The 19,372-nt window shown below is 40.5% G+C and overlaps 1 protein-coding gene across 10 annotated transcripts in view; it reads left to right on the forward strand.

Annotated features, from left to right (window-relative positions):
• Positions 1–19,372, forward strand: part of PAK1 (p21 (RAC1) activated kinase 1) — a 150,189-nt gene that overhangs the window by 49,363 nt on the left and 81,454 nt on the right. For 2 of the 10 annotated variants that reach the window (XM_030917938.1, XM_010365785.2), the window contains exon 1: positions 13,797–14,015. The exons of 7 other annotated variants lie outside the window; for them this stretch is intronic. The gene's annotated coding sequence lies outside the window, so the exon portion shown is untranslated. Of the gene's footprint in view, positions 1–13,730; positions 14,016–19,372 lie in introns of those variants that run through there. One more of the 10 variants, XM_030917940.1, reaches the window with a different exon arrangement.

The raw sequence follows: 19,372 nt of genomic DNA on the forward strand, positions 1-19,372 counted from the left end.
GTGCTAGGCCTGTCCCTTCCCTCAGGCTGTTTATACTTCACTAAGGATGATAGATACAGATAATTAGTTTAAGTGAAAAGAGTTATAACAAATGTATATGTGGCAGAAGATAATGGTGGTTGTGGTAGGAGTGGTCCAGGAGGGTGCCACAGAGATAGCCGTGGGGCTGGGCCTTGCTTCTGAGGAGAAATCTCAAAGGAGGGTATGTAAGAATTAAATTGGATAATGGGTATGAATGTGCTTTATTAGTTACCACATAAATGCAGCTCTTTACAGCTGTCAATTCTTACAGAAGGTGCCTCTTTTCTAGAAACCTTGGCTGACCTAGTAGAACACCATAGTTGGAGTCCAAACTTAATTAAAGTGAGAAGACAGATTTTAGTAGATTGGAATTTTATTAAAAAAACAAAAGCAAAAGCCTGTGTGTGAAGTGTTTGGAGTCCAGGTGTCCTTAAAATGGGGTGTGTATGCCTATTAAAACTGTCTTCTACTTCGATGACACAGTGGATCTCAGCTACTTTTGAGTTTATAAAGGACTTATTTATTATCACTTTAAAAAAAAGCCACTTGTGCTCCTGCAGCATTTCAGATATTTAAAACAGCCTTGTAAACAAGTATGTATCCTGGGGAATAAAATGAATCAGGACAAGACAAAGAGAAATTGGGCAGCTGAGCCAAAAGATATGTAATGTTTTTATTTTTTAGATTTGTTTGGGTTCAGTAGTTGTAATTATTGAGAGCTTTCTATGTGCTAGGCTTTGTATGAAGTACTGAGGGAACAGAGATGAATGAAGCATTTCATAAACAAGGGGACATATAGTCTGGCTGGAGATACAAGACACCTGTGGTTAATGATACGCATTTTTATGAGGTGCTCTAAGATCTTAAAGGTGGAGGACCTACTCAAGCCATTGGGTGAGGACTGCATCAGAGATGGCAAGTTAGAGGAGATGACACCTGAAGATTATAAGTTTTGGAGGAAACAGAAGGGAATAACGGGAGATAAGTGTGTTCTATGCAGTGGTAATAGCTTGAAGAAAGGCACCAGGATTTAAATAGTACCCGGTACTTAAAGCACCAACAAATAAGAGAAACATTCCTCAGAATTTAATGCTGGAGTGTAGTAACTGATAAGACTTTGTATATTGTCCCCTTTTTGAAGAGATACAACATTTTTAGTTTGTTAGTGTTAGTGTTACAAGATTTTAGAGTGGAACATTTGTTTTTACTGTGCAGTATTTTGTGTTCCCTATTTTATGAGTCTCATTAGGGGCAAATATGCAATTCCCTAAAGGAGATAATTTAGATGCTTGCTTCCCAGGCTTCCTTGCTTCTGGGGCATAGGCAATGACCTAGGTTTCACCAGTCCAATCCGATATGCCCAGACCACACTTGGATTTAGCACTTAAAGACATGAGAGAGAACGGAATGGAAAACTAACTTTCTTTTTCTGATGGCAGAGGCAGTAGCATCCCCAGCAAGGTTGGGTTCCTGGCACTGAAGTGGCATTGTTGCTTGTGGTTGCTGCAGGGAGGTTGAATTCTTGATACAAAAGTGACAGTGGTACCCATTCTAGCATGTAATGATCAGAAGTAGCTGCAGTGGTTTCCTCATTGGACTAGTTCTGCAGTGTAACTTTGTGCTTTATTCTGGAAGTTTAGCTTTAAGCCTATTTTTCCAACCTTCACCAAATTTTGTGAGCCACCCAGTATTCTTTCAGTTAATTGATTTTCAATAGACTCAGATTTTAAATTGATTTTCACCAGACTCAGAATCTGGTGCTTACATCTAAGAATCCTTTGAGTCAGAGGTCATCAGACTACAGCCTGTGGGACAAATCTGGCCCCATTACCTGTTTTTATAAATAAAGTTTTGTTGAAACATAGCTACACACGTTCATTTACATATTGTCAGTGGCTGCTTTTGTGCTACAAAGACAGAGTTGAGTTGTTGAGACAGAGATGATAGAGCCTGCAAAGCCTAAAATATTTACCATTTGGCCTTTTGCAGAATTTTCCAACCCCTACTTTAACTAATAATGGTTGTCCCTTAACAACACTGAAATGTTTCCTTCATGAGACAATGAGTATTAGTTTGAGTTTCACCCTTTTCTCTTAAATTTTGGTTTTGGCTTCCAGGATGCTCAGAGCAAAATTTGGTCATGAATTGCAAAGCATGGAGTGTTGGTACTATGTTGTAATTGTCTCCTACTTTATTACCTGTATTCCATTGATGATTACTGTTGTCCTAGGGATGTGTGTGTGTGTGTGTGTGTATACATATTTATGCTTGTAAGCAACTTGAAAGCCATTTTTGAAGTAGACAGGTTATACTGCTATTCGTTTTTTTTTTTTTTTTTTTTTTTTTTTTTTTAAGAACCTAGAAAGAGTGATTGCCTGCCTTATTGGGAACATATCAAATTGTGAAGAATATTCTCAGTCTTCCTTTCATATCTACCTAGTATTGTCTTAATTTGCTCAGATCTTTTTCATTCTTATGCTAATAAGAGGAATTTATTTATGGTTAGAGACCAGTGGCTAATAATGAATCAATATTTCAGACTAGTAAGAAGCATCTTTTTCTTGATTCTCTAGTATGCTTCTTGTTTGTCTCAATTAGAAATATTTTCAGCCGTAAGTAGTAGAAAACCTAACAGTGATTTAAAATATAGGAATTAATTTTCCGGAGGGAGGGTATTGGTTGCTTGTATAGGATGGGATACAATACCATTTAGAACCCAGGCTCTTTCTGTTTTTCTACGCTGCCAGCCTTTTCCACTCGGCCACTCTGCCATCGAGTGTGTGCTTTCCACTCTTGTACTTACGACCTCAAGGTTACGAGGCTACTGCAGCTCCAGAAAGAATGTTTGAAAAAGGAAGAAAGGGGTGGAAAGGCAGAATTAACACTCTGCCTGTGTTCTATTTTATAATTAAAACAACCATTTCCCCAGAATCCTTAGAAACTTACTGACTAGAACTTTGTCACAGGGACATGCCCAACTTTAAAGGAGGCTGGGAAAATGAGTGTTTAATTGTCTCATTACTTTCATGGATAAAATTAGGGTTGGCAAAATTGGCAAGGATGAAGGGATGAACGGATATTGATTAGGGATTTGAAAGTCATTTGATTTTAGTGACTTTTTTTTTCTTTGAGACGAAGTCTCGCTCTGTCGTCCAGGCTGGAGTCCAATGGCGCAATCTCGGCTCACTGCAACCTCCGCCTCCCAGATTCAAGTGATTCTTCCTGCCTCAGCCTCCCAAGATTACAGGTGCCCACCACCACGACTGGCTAATTTTAGTATTTTTAGTAGTGATGGGGTTTCACCATGTTAGCAAGGCTGGTCTCAAACTCCTGACCCCAGGTGATCCACCCGCTTCAGCCTTCCCAGAGTGGTGGGATTACAGGCGTGAGCCCCTGTGCCCTGCCTTTAGTGACTTTTTAATATGATTTTTAAAAATGTATTTGTACTTTGTATGATTTTATAAAAATGTGTGCTGGTGCCTGTGTTTTACTGGAGCTATTTCATTTTGGGCTGGAGATATAGTAGTAAATGAGGAGATAAATACTACCTTTCCAGTCTAGAGATAAAAAGAAATACTATCAAATACTTTCTGTAAATTGGATAAGTGTTTGGGAAGACTTCTATAAGGGCCATATTTAGGAGTCATTAAATCTGTTTGAGGAATTATAGGAAGCCTTCATAGAAGTGGTGACATTTAAGCTGGGTCCTAAAGAATAGGCAAAGGGAGGAAAACTTATGGGATTATGCAGTAACTTGTTGCTGTATCTTCCCTGCTGAGGGGTTGATTGGCAATGTTAATACCTCAGAGATTGTCCATTTCATTATTAGATACCTCTGATTATTATAATGTTCTTATAGAATTCTCCATTTCTTCCTCCCTTCCCCTGTCTCTCTTTTTGGTCAGAAGGGCAAAAGGCGATTTGTATGACATGGTGAGAGGAGAACTCTTGGACAGTTACTTTAAGTCACTCTAAGACTGCATCCACATTCCTTTCCTAGCCTTCAGGATTCTCTGTAGTTTTTTTCTGACTGGTCTTTCTAGCTCCATTTATTCATTCATTCCTTCATTCAGCCATTACTTATCTATCACCTACTGTTTGCAAGGAATAGTTCTGAGGTCTGGAGATAAAGACAAAGTCTTTGCCCTTGTGGAGCATATGTTGATTGGTGGGAGCCAGGCAATAGGCAAATAAATGTCAGTTGATGATAAGTGCCAAAATACAAATAAAGCAGGATAAGGTGGAATAAAGGGTGCTGATATAGAGTAGAGGGAGATTTTTAAATCATTTTACAAAGAATGGTTAGGGAAGAATTATCTGATAAAGTGATCTTTCAGCAGAGACTTGAAGGAAGGCAATAAGCCATATGGGTATCTGAGGGGAAATGTGTTTTCAGGCATAGTCACCATAGGGTACGAAGGCCTGGAGGAGAGAGTGTATATAGCCTGTTGGAGAAAGCCTTGGTGCCTGGAGCAGAGTGAGTGAAGTGGGGAAAAGTCGGAGATAAGGTCAGTGAAGTAGCAGGGTAAGATGAGGGGAGGAGGTAGAGGAAGGTAAGATCATATAAGGCCTTGTATGTCTTTGTAAGGACTTTGGCTTTTACATTGAGATTGGGGAAGCCACTGGAAGATTTTAAGCAGAACAGAGTGATGTGATCTGTGACATATTTTAAATAGATCACCCTGGGAGGCAAGAATGGATCAGTTAAGAAGGATGTTGTAATATTCTCGGTCAGAGTTTCCTAACAATGGCACTATTGACATTTTGGGCGGGATAATTCTTTGTTGTGAGGGAGTTATACTATGCATTTTAGGATGTTTAATAGTATCCCTGGCTCCCACTTACTAAATGCCAGTAGCACTTACCCAGTTGTTTTAATCCAAAATTTCCCTAGACATTGCCAAATATCCCCTGGAGAGCAGAGCAAATCTGTCCTCCCCTCCCCAACTCCTCTTCACCCCACTATTGAGATCCACTGTTGTACACAAAACTTGCTGATGGTTTGGACCAAGGTGATAACAGTAAAGGTGATGAGAAGTGGTTGGACCGTGGATCTGTTTTGAAAGTAAAGTTGATAGAATTTGCTGATGGATGCTTGTGAGTGCTGATAGACAAAAAGTGGAGTAAAAAATGAATCAGATTCTTGGCTTAGCAACTGTAAGAGTAGAATTGCCATTTATTGAGGGGTAGGGGGGAGGAAACACCTGAAGGGGGAACAGAGTTTTGACCTGTTAAGTCTGACAATCAGTGACACAGCTTTGTCTCCTATTGTCTTTAAAAATGCTTTTCCTTTTGAGGGTAAGAACTAGGTCATGTCATCTTTGCATCCGTAGTGACAAGCATTGTGTCTGGCATGTAGAATATGTTCAATAAGTGGTGAATGAATGATGAGATTATTTGCTATTTCCAAGAAGGACCAAGCTATTTACTGTTTCCTAAACCACTCATACTTTTTTCTCGTTTGGCCCTTTGTTTTTGTGATTCACTCAAGGGAAATCTCAATATCGCTATGAAAATTTTACTCCTTCTTCAATACCAATCCAAATACTGCCTCTACCATGAAGCTTTTCTTAGTTCTGCAGGTATAATTAGTGTCTCCCTTCTCTGCACTTCTTTGCCTTGTTTGAAATTCAAGTATGCTTTGACTTATGACTGGTTGCTTTGACTTATGACTGACTGCCACTAAATAGATTTATTAGTACCTTTTTTCATTTCCATCTTTCTTTTGCTTGTTTCTTTACAGTGTTTTTGTAAGCTACTATTATTATTTATTTTATACTCCACCTCATATCAAGATCTAAGGTGCTCTAGATCATCATTACTGAAAGTATACTCCACAGAAAGTGACCTTAACAGGCACCTTACCATCTAATCACTACAAGAAAAAATGTCATTTCAGATGTTGTTTTAAATCCAACATCATCATTGTTGACTGATTTCCTTGTACATTTAACTGGTTGTGTCAGGAGATTTATAATTTTCACTTAGTACATATATTGTTTTAAAAGTTATTTGTGGTTTCTAAAGAACCCAATAAAAATAATCATTTTCAAATCCTTTAGGCACTTCAATCACACTATTCATCAGTTATAAACCATTAGATTGAAAGCTGTAGTCTCCAAACAAAACCAAATTTTTGAATGATTATTGATCATTCGCTTTTATAATAGAGTTAGCAGGAGTTGCTAACTCATATGCCTACAGAGGAGAGATAAGTGACGTAAAAAGGCCTGGTTAGGCTTAAGATGACTACAGAGACAAAACATTGCTGGCCAAGGTCCATGGCTTATAAGAATAATTTGTTAATTATTTACTTTGAAAACCAGAGGAATATTTAAATGAAAGGAGTTTATTGCACTTGAAATATGTTAACTGCTAACTTGTGTAACTTCAGCAAGTCATTTGAGATCTCCAAGATTTAATTTCTTTGAATGTACAGAGTCATCTCTAAAGTTGCTTTTACCTCATTTGATTCTGTTAGTAATAAATAAAACTGCTGGCATCTTACCAGTATGTCTCAATTTCATAAGTATTGTGTTTCATCAGAGGGAACTAAACTTAGCCAAGTTTCCTATAGCAGCAGCCACCATTGAAAGAGAGAGACATTGTATTAGCCAGCCAGTTAACTTTCGGTAACCAAACCAGTATTTGGTTATTCAGAACTGAAATCTAAAATAGATGATGTCTGAATTTGATTGTTCCTGCTGAAGATATTAGTAGTTCTGCCTAATACTGTACATAGACGTTTTGTTGTTTTGTCTACCTGATCCTATTTATTTTGTTCAGTCATTTTTCTAGTGCAGCACTTTTTAGTTTTGTATTTGCCAACTTCCCCTATTAGTGGTGATTTCCTGGAAACGTAGGCCATTTCTAGGTCATCTTTAATCCTCAAAACCTGGAACAGGCAAGAGCACATGACAGATGTTTGAAAAATGTTTGAAGAGATGGCATGCTTATTAGCTTTGTAGGTGACAAAAACTGAAAGAGAAAACTAATATTTAGATGAGTGAGCTTGGAATGATGGGCTGAAGCCAACAAGATGAAATTTAGGAGGAAGACAGCAAAGTTCTGCATTTTAAGTCTCAAAAGAAATGGCAACATATGGGCAGGCTGGAGGAGACTTAGCATGATGCTGTTCTTATGAAAATGGTGGTTTTGGCTGCTGAAGCTCAATGTCAGCCAAAGGCATTGCAGTGGATAAAAATCTAATGCAACTTCAGGCTGAATTATTGGAAGTATTAAGTACAGTTAAAGGAGGTGATAGTTCCACTATGTTTTGCAGGGGACAGACTGCACTTAGAGTATCATGTTCCCCTCGGGGTACCAGGCAGTAAGAGGATCATTGCAAACAGAACTCTATTTAGTGGAGGGTACTCTAGATCATCATTACTGAAAGTGTAGTCTGAACTGTTCCCAGCCCACAATGGGATAAGTGTAGAAATTGAAAGTACTTAGAAATCTTTATAGCAATTTGTCAGAGTAATTTTATGTGTAATGAATCTAATAAAAAGGAAGATGAACTTTATCTTGTATGTCTTTGTTTCTTTTTTTTTTTGCTTGATAATTTTTTTATTTTAATAGACTTTATTTTTTAGAGTTTTAGTTTCTATAAAGAAAAATTGTGTAGAAAATGCAGAATCCGGCTGGGTGCAGTGGCTCATACCTGTAATCCCAGCACTTTGGGAGGCCAAGGCAGGTAGATCCCCTGAGGGTCAGGAGTTCAAGACCAGCCTGGCCAACATGGTGAAACCCCATCTCTACTAAAAATACAAAAAATTAGCCAGGCGTGGTGGCGTGCGCCTGTAATCCCAGCTACTCGGGAGGCTGAGGCATGAGGATTGCTTGCACTGGGGAGGTGGAGGTTGCAGTGAGCCCAGATCACGCCATTGCACTCCAGCCTGGGCAACAGGAGTGAAACTCTGTCTCAGAAAAAAAAAAAAAAAAAAAGGAAATGCAGAATCCCTCTCTCCCTGTTTCCTCTATTATCACCATCTCATTAATGTAGAATTGATGAACCAATATTGATACATTATTATTGACTAAAGTACATAGTTTACATTAGGGTTTACTCTTTGGGTTGTATAGTTCTGTAGGTTTTGACAAATACATAGTGTGTGTATCCACCATTATAGTATCATACAGAATAGTTTTATACCCTAAAAATGCCCTGTGCTTCACCTGTTCATTCCTTAACCATTAACCCCAACCTTTCAAATACCTGGCAGCCACTTATCTTTTTACTATTTCTATAGTTTAGCCTTTTTCCAAATATCATGTAGTTGGAATCAGCCTTTTCAGACTGGCTTCTTTTACTTAGAAATCTACATTTTAGGTTTTTCCATATCTTCTTGTGGGTTGATAGTTCATTTCTTTTTTTACTGAATAATACTACATTGTATGACATACCACAGTTTATTCATTCAATCTTGAAGGATATCTCAGTCGCTTCCAGTTTTTAGCAATTCTGAATAAAACTGCAATAAACATTCATGAGCAGGTTTTTGTGTGAACATAGTTTTCAACTCATTTGAGTAAATACCTAGGAATACTATAATCACATAATGATGATTCAGTCAGTGATGGACCACATATATGATATAGCCATCATCACATATTAATGCAACATATTACTCATGTTTGTGGAGATGCTGGTGTAAACAAACCTACTGTGCTACCAGTCATATAAAAGTATAGAACGCATAATTATATGTATTATATAATGCTTGATAATGATGATAAATGACTCTGTTACTGGTGTATATATTTACTGTGCTTTTTGTTGTTATTTTAGAGTGTACTCCTACTTATAAAAAAAAGTTAACTGTAAAGCAGCCTCAGGCAGGTCCTTTGGGAGGTCTTCCAGAAGAAGTCATTGTTATCATAAGAGATGTCAGCTCCATGCATGTTACTGCCCCTAAAGATCTTCCAGTGGGACAAGATGTCGAGGTGGAAGACACTAATCTTGACAGTGGGACAAGATGTACAGGTAGAAGACACTAATATTGACAGTCCTGACCCTGTATAGGTCTAGACTAAAGTGTGTGTTTATGTGTTAGTTTTCAACAAAAAGTTTAAAAGGTAAAAAAATAAAAATAGATAGGCGTGGTGGCTCACACCTGTAATGCGAGCACTTTGGGAGGCCGAGACAAGTGAATAGCTTGAACTCAGGAGTTGGAGACCAGCCTGGACAACATGGTGAAACTCCATCTGTACTGAAAATACAAAAATTAGCTGGGCATGGTGGCACATGCCTGTAATTCCAGCTACTCGGGAGGCTGAGGCACAAGAATTGCTTGAACCCAGAAAGTGGAGGCTGCAGTGAGCCAAGATCATGCCACTGTACTCCTATCTGGGTGATGGAGTTGAGACTCTATTATTATTACTACTACTACTACTAATAATAATACTACAAAGAATACAAAAAAGCATTAGAATAAAGCTATAAAGAAAATGTTGTTGTATAGCTGTACAGTGTGCTTGTGTCTTAAGCCAAGTATTAACTACAATAGAGTCAAATTTTTTTTTTTTTTTTTTTTTTTTTTTTTTTGAGACAGAGTCTCGCTCTGTCGCCCAGGCTGGAGTGCAGTGGCCGGATCTCAGCTCACTGCAAGCTCCGCCTCCCGGGTTCATGCCATTTTCCTGCCTTAGCCTCACGAGTAGCTACAGGCGCCCGCCACCACGCCCGGCTAGTTTTTTTTGTATTTTTTAGTAGAGATGGGGTTTCACCATGTTAGCCAGGATGGTCTTGATCTCCTGACCTTGTGATCTGCCTGTCTTGGCCTCCCAAAGTGCTGGGATTACAGGCTTGAGCCACCGTGCCCGGCCAAGTCAAAATGTTTTTAAAAAATTAAAAAGTTTATAAAGTAAAAACTTATAGGAAGTTAAGATTAATTTATTAGTGAAGAAAGAAAAAAATTAAAGTTTAGTGCAGTCTAAACATACACTGTTTATAAAGTCTACCATAGTGTACAATAATGTCCTAGGCCTTCCCATTCACTTACTACTCACTCACTGGCTCACCCAGAGAAACTTCCAGTCCTGCAAGTTCCATTCATGGTAAATGCCCTTTACAGATGTACTGTTTTTTTTTTTGTTTGTTTTTTAAAAATCTTTTATGGCGTATTTTTACTGTACTTTTTCTATGTTTATGTATGTTTAGATACATAAATACTATTGTGTTACAGTTGCCTAGTCTTCAGTACAGTAACATGCTATACAAGTTTGTAGTCTCGGAGCAGTAGTAGGCTATACCATATAGGCTAGGTGTGTAGTAGGCTGTACCATCTAGGTTTGTATGTGTACACTCTGTGATGTTCACATAACAATGAAATCACCTAATGACACCTTTCCCAGAATGTATGCCTGTCATTAAGTGACACATAACTGTATTTAGCTTTGTAAGAAATTCCTCAACTATCTTCCAAAGTGGTTGTACCATTTTGCATTCTCACCAGCAATGAATGAGAGAGTTCCTGTTGCTGCATATCCCTATCACCATTTGGTGTTGTCAGTGTTTTGGATTTTAGTTATTCTAATAGATGTGTAGTAATACCTCATTGTTGTTTTAATTTGCAATTCTCTAATGATAAAAGATGCTGAGCATCTTTTCATACGCTTGTCATGTGTATATCTTCCTTGGTGAAGTGTCTGTTCAGATCTTTTGCCCAGCTTTTTTTTTCTGTAATTGGGTCACGTCTTATTGAGTTTTAAGAGTTCTATGTATATTTTGATACAAGCCTTTTATCAGATGTGTTTTCTCCCAGTCTATGGTTTGTTTCTTCATTCTCTTAACACTGTATTTTGCAGAAATTTTAAATTTTAATCAAGTCTAACATGTCAGTTTTTTTCTTTCATGGATCTTGCTTTTGGGGCTATATCTAAAAAGTCATTGCCAAACCCAAGGTCATCTAGATTTTCCCCTACATTATATTTTAGACATTTTAGTTTTGCATTTTGCAAATGCAATGGTCTGTGATCCATTTTGAGTTAATTTCTGTAAAAAGCATAAAGTCTGTGTCTGGGTTCATTTTTTTGGATGTGGATGTCCAGTTCTAGCACAATTTATTGAAAAGACTGTCCTTTCTTCATTGAATTTCCTTTTCTCTTTTACAGTCAGTTAACCACATTTGTATGGGTCTATTTTGGGCTATTTACTTCAATTCCACTGATCTGTTTATCTATTTTTTCGTTAATACCACATTGTCATTATCACTGTAGCTTTATAGTAACTCAGTCTTCCAATAGATATCAATATAGTTATATCTATAAAAATATATTGCCTAGGCCACATCCCAGACCAACCGAGTCAGAATCTCTGCTGGGACTCTAGTATATTTACACATATTTAAAGCTTTCCAGGTTATTCTGGTGGACAGGGAGAATTGAAAGCCACCATACTAAACCATAAAATCATCAGCTCCTGGAAGATGTGGTTCTGTTCACTGATGTGTCTATCCCCAGTGACTTGCACAAGATGCTTAAATAGTTGTTGAATGAACAAACGAGTAAAAGAACTGGGAGTATTTATCAAAGAACTGGGAGTATTTATCTTGGAGAAGAGAGAAAGTGGAGGGGCATAATAAATTAGCTTACATACATACATAGTTGCAAGCCTTTAATGTGACCTGCCCTGGAGGACGTTGCTCCTGGAGCAGAATTAGAAATTTACAGAGAGCCACCTGGCTGAATGTGAGGAAACACTGCCTCATAGTGCTAGTGGAAAGTGAGCTCCTCATTCCTGCAAGTATTTCAGAAAAGCCTGGAAGACCATCCAAAGGGGATGCTGCATGGAGTGGGAAGTTGAGTAAGGTAAGTTCCTATGATTATTGATTATTAGTTTGAAAAGCTGTGTCTAAGGCAGAGGACTACTTCTGGCTCTCATTCACCCTGTGTAAATTGGGATGAAGGACATGGTGTGGGGTTAAAAAAAAATCTTAAAATGACTCTGAAGCTGAATCCTCAGACTACAGCAACTCTCCGAGTCTCTATTATTGACCAATTCTTTTTTTTTTTTTTCCTTTTTCTTTTTTTGAGATGAGTTTCGCTCTTGTTGCCCAGACTTGAGTCCAGTGGTGCGATCTCGGCTCACTGCAACTTCCACCTCCCAGGTTCAAGGGATTCTCCTGCCTCAGCCTCCCGAGTAGCTGGGATTACAGGTGCCCGCCACCACCCAGCTAATTTTTTGTATTTTTAGTAGAGACAGGGTTTCACCATGTTGGCCAGGCTGGCCTTGAACTCCTGAGCATTTACCAGATGTGTGGTCTTGGGGAAGTCACTGACTTCTTTCACCCATTGTATTCTGTTTTCCACCAAGTTCTCCTGCTGCTTCTTCCAAGCTGTGTCTTTAGAAAATATGCTTGCTTCTTTTTGCATTATCTTACAATATGTTAGTCTAAATCATTACCATTTTCTGTTGCCTGAACCTCTGAGAGAATTTATTATCTTGTTTCTTATTTCCACTCCTACCCCCTTTCTCCGCTGAACAGCCAGTGATCTTTTAAAAAATGTAAGTCAGAGTTTGTCATCCTGCTTTCAAACCTTTCAAAGCCTTCCCACTGATAAAACTTGGAACAAAAGCCTAACTCCTAATTATGACCCGAAAGGCACCACGTAATCTGACTTCTGTCATGCCTCTTAAGAGCAAGGTTTGGGAGGGGGAAGAGTGAGGTAATACTACCTCCTAGGGAGCATTTGCAAATGTGTGAAGGTGTGTTTTATTGTTTCAGTAATTGGGAGGCACTACTAGAGGCACCACTAGTCTGGGCCATGTTGGTAAATGTTCTATAATGTGTTGTTCAGCTCAGGTTCCATCACAATGCCTGATACACAATAGTTGGTTAAAAAATATTGTATGAGCCCTGGACATTTTCCCTGGACCTCCGTTTTGACATATGTGAATTGGTATAGTGCCTACTTCATAAGGTTGTTTTGAGAGAGACATAACATTTATAAAGTACCTGGTACACGGTAGTTCTTAATAAATGGTAGCAGTGGCCAGGTGTGGTGGCTCACGCTTGTAATCTGCAGTTTGGGAGGCCGAGGCAGGAGGATTGCTTGAGAACAGGATTTGAGACTAGCCTGGGCAACATGGCAAACCCCATCTGTACAAAAAATACAAAAATAACGGGGTGTGGTGGCAGGTACCTGTAGTCCCAGCTACTTGGGAGGCTGAGGTGGAAGGATCACCTGAGCCTGGGAAGGTCAAGGCTGCAGTGAGCCAAGATCCAACCACTGCACTGCAGCCTGGGCACACAGCAAGACTCTGTCTCAAAATGATGATGATGATGATGATGATGATGATGATAATAATAATAATAATAATAATAATAATAATAATGTAGCAGCTGCAGCTGCTGTGCTTTCTTTGCTTAGAAGCAGTTATAGGGGCCCACCTAGCGTTCTTCCTGGAGCATTAGAATTAGAACCTGGCACGTTTGGGGAGGGGGGAGGTGTATCTCTTTCCCTGAGGCCTAATGTGAATCCTAGGTCTGACCTGAGGAATCCTAGAAGAGACTCCTCTATACTCAGCTGTAGAAACTAAGGCACAGAGGAGCTCTGGTTGTCTTCCTTGACTCTGGAGCTCACACAGGATTCTGACAAGCCCTGGAAAACCTGGCCCTGGAGAGAGATTACCTCCTGCTGGAGACTGGGTGGGGAGAATAGCTGAGACGGTGGGAAGATAGCCGTCTCCCCGCCCTCAGCTCTGCTTTGCAGAAAAGGAGAAGCGCGCGGCTTCCTCCCGCCTCCTTCCCTCCTTTCTTCCCCCGCCCCTTCTGTTTCGCCAACCCCGACGCGGCGCCTTCGCTGCCGCCCTGCGAGGGCGCGAGCGTGCTGCACCTCGGGAGCTGCCGGCTAAGCTGCCAGGAGCCCAGCCCAGCCGAATCGAGCGGAGCCGGTGGAGCAGGGGCCTTGTGGGTACCCGGCTGGGCAGGGAGAGGTGCGGCTCTGCTACGGAAACAATCTCCAGAGATGCCGGGGCCAGCCTTTCCCACCAGGTAATGCCGGCCCTGCCTGGGGCTCCCCTAGCTGAGCCGGGTTCTGAGGGATCTTATCTGGCTTTCGGAGAATGGTGACACGGGATCCAGTAGATTTTGAGGGGTGTCTTACTTTCCTCTTACCTTAAGGGACCTAAATGAGAGAAGGGGCTGAGGGTGGAACCTTTAGATGAGCCCACCCAAGACTAGGCCTGCACTGGAATCAGAGCTCTGCCCAGGGAAGGGTGTGAAGGGGAAGCTGCGCCTTTGGGGAACTGCTCTGCCTCAGAAGCTCTGCTCCTTTGCAAGCCCCCTTCTACTTGGTGGCCAAGGTGGTGCTTTCCTCTGCTTTGGCTTAGTCGCTGGCCTGCTGGGACTGTGGGGGCTTTTCTCTGTTAAGAGGTTGAATGAACTGGGAGGGAGGAGACTGGGGGGACTGGTCCTGTTCAGACATCCTCTGTGCTTGAGTTGCCCTATGTGTGCAGTGAAGGACTTGACATTGTTTGTTAGTTTGGCTTTTCCAGACCGTCAAACCATCTTTTGGAAAGGTGAGCTGGTTTAAAGTGCTAAAATGGGCTGCAGAGATATCCCTCCCTCAACACTGTAGAAGAGAGGAGAACTTGGGAAGTAGACTTTGGTATCCTGTCTTCCAGCCAGCCTTTCGAATGGCATCTTGCTGGTTCTTCAGGGGCAAAGCAAAGACTGAGAATGCTGATGCTTATTTTAGTGTGGTGCGTAGGTGTGTTAGGTGTAGGGAGGTAGGGTTGGAAAGTAGAAGGTCAAGGTATGTTAATGCTTCTAAACTGGCCAATTTTTCTGTCCTTAGATATAAAGTTGCTTTAAACTAGACTCTCTTCTCTGGAGCCCCTTCCTTATTCTGCTAAGTTAATGACAGATGTGCCTGTGGTAATATCTTAATCACTATAATTCCTTCCTTCTTTATTACCTGGCACCAAGAAGCTCATGTCAGGCCTGATAATAACCTACTTTGATTATTTTGGACCTCCTTCCTCCCCCTAGTTTTTTCATGACTCTATGTCTTCCTCTCCTCACTTTTCTATTTCCTCCTCCTGATCATTTTTCCTGCCCCCTGCCTACCTTTTCTCCTGCCATCCCTTTCACCCTTCCTCCTCCCCTCTTGCTTCCCCTTTTGTATTTCTCCCCCTGTGTAGCCAGTTTTTCCTTCCCTCTCTTGGATCCTCCCCCTCTTGATTAGGCTTTCTTCTCTTTTCAAAAATTTTTGGTTAAGCTTTCTCATTATTCGTAGGTTACTGGTTTGTAGAGACCTTTTCTGTGTTTGTGAGGTCCAAACGTTGTTTTCTACCCAACTCACCTGCTTCTAGCTTTTACCTCCAAATTTTATCTTCCCCAGGTACCATTCTCTCTCTTTACTGCCTCTGTGCCTTGCTTTGGGCCTGCCAAGAAGCACTTGCTCTTCCTGCATTTGTTTCCTATCTTTTCTGGTGGTGGTGGGGCAGCAGGTAGGCAGTAGGGAATAAGCAAGATGGGAAATGGGGGGCCTGAGTGGGAGGAGAGCAAGAATGTCAAGTAGTGCTGGGCAGAGGCTCAAGTTCCCTTTAGTGAGATAAGTGACTGGGAGGACCAGAAACTCTGGCAGCTGTGAGATGGCTGTGGAGGAAAGGAGGTAGCTCAGGGAAGAAGAGGGAGGATAGCAGGGATGGGTTGGAGGGACAGGAGGAGGAGGCCTGGAGGAGAAGACAGTGCTCTTTTGAAGAAGACAGTGGCCTGGACAAGATAGGGGTTATTTGGGGTAGGGCTGTGTATAGAAAGAGAAAGATTATAGTCTGGGAAAGGGGACTGTATAGGTTAATAATTTTCCCCTTTGATTACTGGCTTTTTGAACTGATTTCTACTCAGCAAATTTTTTTTTAGTTAAAAAATTTGAAAGAATTTACCATGTTTATCATGTTTAAAGTGTAGAGTTCAGTTTCAGTAAGTACATTTATATCTTTTTTTCCCCCTTCATCCTCCTCACTCCTTTTCCTGGCCTTTGGTAACCACCAGTCTACCCTGTATCATCATGAGATCTACTTTTTTACCTCCCACATATGAGTTAGAACATGTGATACTTGTCTTCCTGTACCTGGCTTTTTTTTAATCTGAAAAAATGGCCTCCAGTGTCATCCATGTTGCTGCAAATGACAGGATTTTATTCTTTTTTATGGCTGAATAATATTCCATTGTACTTAACTGTACAGTTCAGTTTCAGTAAGTACATTTATATCCTTTTTTCCCCTTCCTCCTCCCTACTCCCTTTTCTGGCCTTTGGTAACCACCAGTCTACTCTGTATCATCATGAGATTCATCTTTTTACCTCCCACATAAACATTTACCATGTTGGGGTAAATGACAGGATTTCATTCTTTTCTATGGCCGAATAATATTCCGTTGTGTGTATATATGCATATATATATGTATACATTTTCATTTTGGCTGTTATAAATAGTGCTACAGTGTTCATGGGAGTACGATATCTTTCATATATTGATTTGCTTTCTTTTAGATATATACTCAATAGTGGAATTGCTGAATCGTATGGTTGTTCTATTTTTAGTTTCTGAGGAACCTCCATGCTATTCTCCATAGTGGCTCTACTTATTTACATTTTCACCAACAGCATATGAGGGTTCCTTTTTCTCCCCATCCTTGCCAGCATCTATTATTGCCTGTCTTTGTCTTTTTCTTTTCTTGAGACAGGGTCTTGCTCTGTTGCCCAGGCTGGAGTGCAATGGTATGATCATAGCCTACTGTAGCTTCAACCTCCCAGGCTCAAGCAGTCTCCTACCTCAGCCTCTGAAGTAGTTGGGACTGCAGGCACATGCCAGCATGCTGGCTAATTAAAAAAAAAAAAATTTTTTTTAGAGGTGTGGTCTCCCTATGTTGCCCAGGGTGGTAGTGAACTCCTGGACTCAAGTGATCTACCTGCCTTGGCCTCCCAAAGTGTTGGGATTATAGGCATGAGCTATCGTGCCCAGCCTTTGCCTGTCTTTTTGATATAAGCCATTTTAACTGGAGTGAGATGATGCCACATTATGGTTTTGATTTGCATTTCTCTGATGTTAGTGATGTTGAGCATTTTTTTCATGTACCTGTTGGACATTTGTATGTGTTGTTATGAAAAATGTCCATTCAGATCTTTGCAAGTTTTTAAACTGGATTACTTGGGGTTTTTTTGCTATTTAGTTGTTTGAGCACCTTATGTATTCTGGTTATTAATCCTTTGTCAGATGGATAGCTTACAAATATTTTCTTCCATTTGGTGGGTTGTCTCTTCACTTTGTTAATTAACAAAATTTTTGTGAGCTCTGTCCTTAAAGTCGGGGAGTTAGAAGGAAAGCAGAGATGAGAATGACAAAGTTGCTGTTTTATTGACACTCACTGTCAGAATGTGGAATGTGTGTGTGTGTGTGTGTGTATTTATGTATATTTCTCCATAGTGGCTCTACTAATTTACATTTTCACCAACAGCATATGAGGGTTCCTCTTTCTCCCCGTCCTTGCCAGTATCTATTATTGCCTGTCTTTTTCTTTTTCTTTGCTTGAGACAGGATCTTGCTCTGTTGCCCAGGCTGGAGTGCAATGGTACGATTATGGCCTACTGTAGCTTCAGCCTCCCAGGCTCATTATGGTAATTATGGTACTAGGTTGGTGGGGATACAAAAATTAAAACTGGCCTCAGTTGCTGCCCTCAAATGCAGGTCAAGGAATGTGGAAGCTCATGTGGTAAGTATTGTAGAAGGAAGCACAAGGGGCTGTAATAATGTAGAAGAGGGCACTTTTGATTTAGCAAGACAGTGGCAGAGCTAGGACCTAAACTTAAGTCTTCTCTGAAGGTGATATCTATTCTCTTATATCCTATTATCTCCTGAGGTTGTGTATACATACAGTGTAAAGGAGTTTTCCTGTCTCCTCTTTTCTGCCTACTTTTGGGGGGAGACTCTAGGTACTGCTGACATGAAAAAAAGAACAATCCCATGTGGCAGGTCACTGTGCCATGGCCAAACAAACACTCATTACCTTGCAAGGGAAACAGACTTCATCCCTGTTAACTTCTGGCTTGAGGCCACTTGGGTGACTATGTGCTGAGCTCCCTCTATGAGTCATTTGATCTCTTCCTTCCTTTCCTCCCTGTTCCATTTTCTTAAATTCAATTTCTGGTGGGGTGTAGAGTCCAGAGACCAGATGTAGCTAGGCTAGGTATTTTTACTTCCACTGGCCTCTATAGAATAGGGATTTAACACCTCATATGGTTGGTGAGGATCAGATGAAATCATGAATGTGTGAAAATGCTTTGTAAAGTGCCATATAGATGTTATTGTGGTTGTTCCCGAATGCATTTTCAAGCTGTGAAAAAATGCTCAGATGCTATAGCCTGAAAGCCTAGGGTTGCCACTGACAGGCAAGAATAGACATCAAGATTTACTAGACCCTTTCTCTGCCCTCGAAAGACTCACAGACTAATAGGAGAGGATTAAGCCTCAATCCTCAATGAGTAAAGGAAAAGGAGTGGGGTAGATAGGGCTTTAGGACTGATAATGAGCTTCATGGTCAAACAGAGACCATGAAGTATGTGCTTTATTTAAAGTCGAACAGATAGTAGGTGGCAATTATAAAAGATACTTTTAGTGACTTCTTATGATGTAACAAAAAAAGGGGAGGGGGGACTTAAAAGTAGATTGACTTCAGTTCAAATCCTGGTTCTACCACTTACTGTTACCTGATTTTTAATATTTTTAAGCTTCATATATAAAAATGAAAGATATTTATGCCTACTTTGAAGGGTTATTATAAAGCTTAAAAATAATCATATAAAAAAGAAAAAATAATAATTATATAGTAGGCACTTAATAGCTGTACTTATTCTACAAGTCCCCTGACTCCTAGGCTATTAAGTGCCCCTCTTCTGGATTCATGCAGCACCTATGTCTTTCCTCTCACCACTCAATAGTGGCAGTTACCATATTGTATTGTTATTGTGGTTAATGTGTCTGCCTTTCCCATTAGTCTGTGAGATTTTTGAGGGCAGAGACAGGGTCTAGTAAATTTTGGTGTCGATACTGGGTGTCTACTCTTTTTTTTCCTTTGAGATAATGTCTCTCTCTGTCGCCCAGCCTGGAGTGTAGTGGAGCAATCTCAGCTCACTCACTGCAGTCTTGACCTTTTGGCTCAAGCAAACCTCCCACCTCAGCCTCCTGAGTAGCTGGGACTACGGGTGCATGCCACACACCTGGCTAGCTTTTGTATTTTTTGTAGAGACAGGGTTTCACCACATTGCCCAGGCAGATCTCAAACTCCTGAGCTCTGATGATCCACCCACCTCAGCCTCCCCAAAGTGCTGGGATTACAGGCATGAGCCA

This window comes from Rhinopithecus roxellana, chromosome 15 (assembly GCF_007565055.1).
Source record: "Rhinopithecus roxellana isolate Shanxi Qingling chromosome 15, ASM756505v1, whole genome shotgun sequence".
In the NCBI taxonomy this organism is placed as follows: Eukaryota; Metazoa; Chordata; class Mammalia; order Primates; family Cercopithecidae; genus Rhinopithecus; species Rhinopithecus roxellana.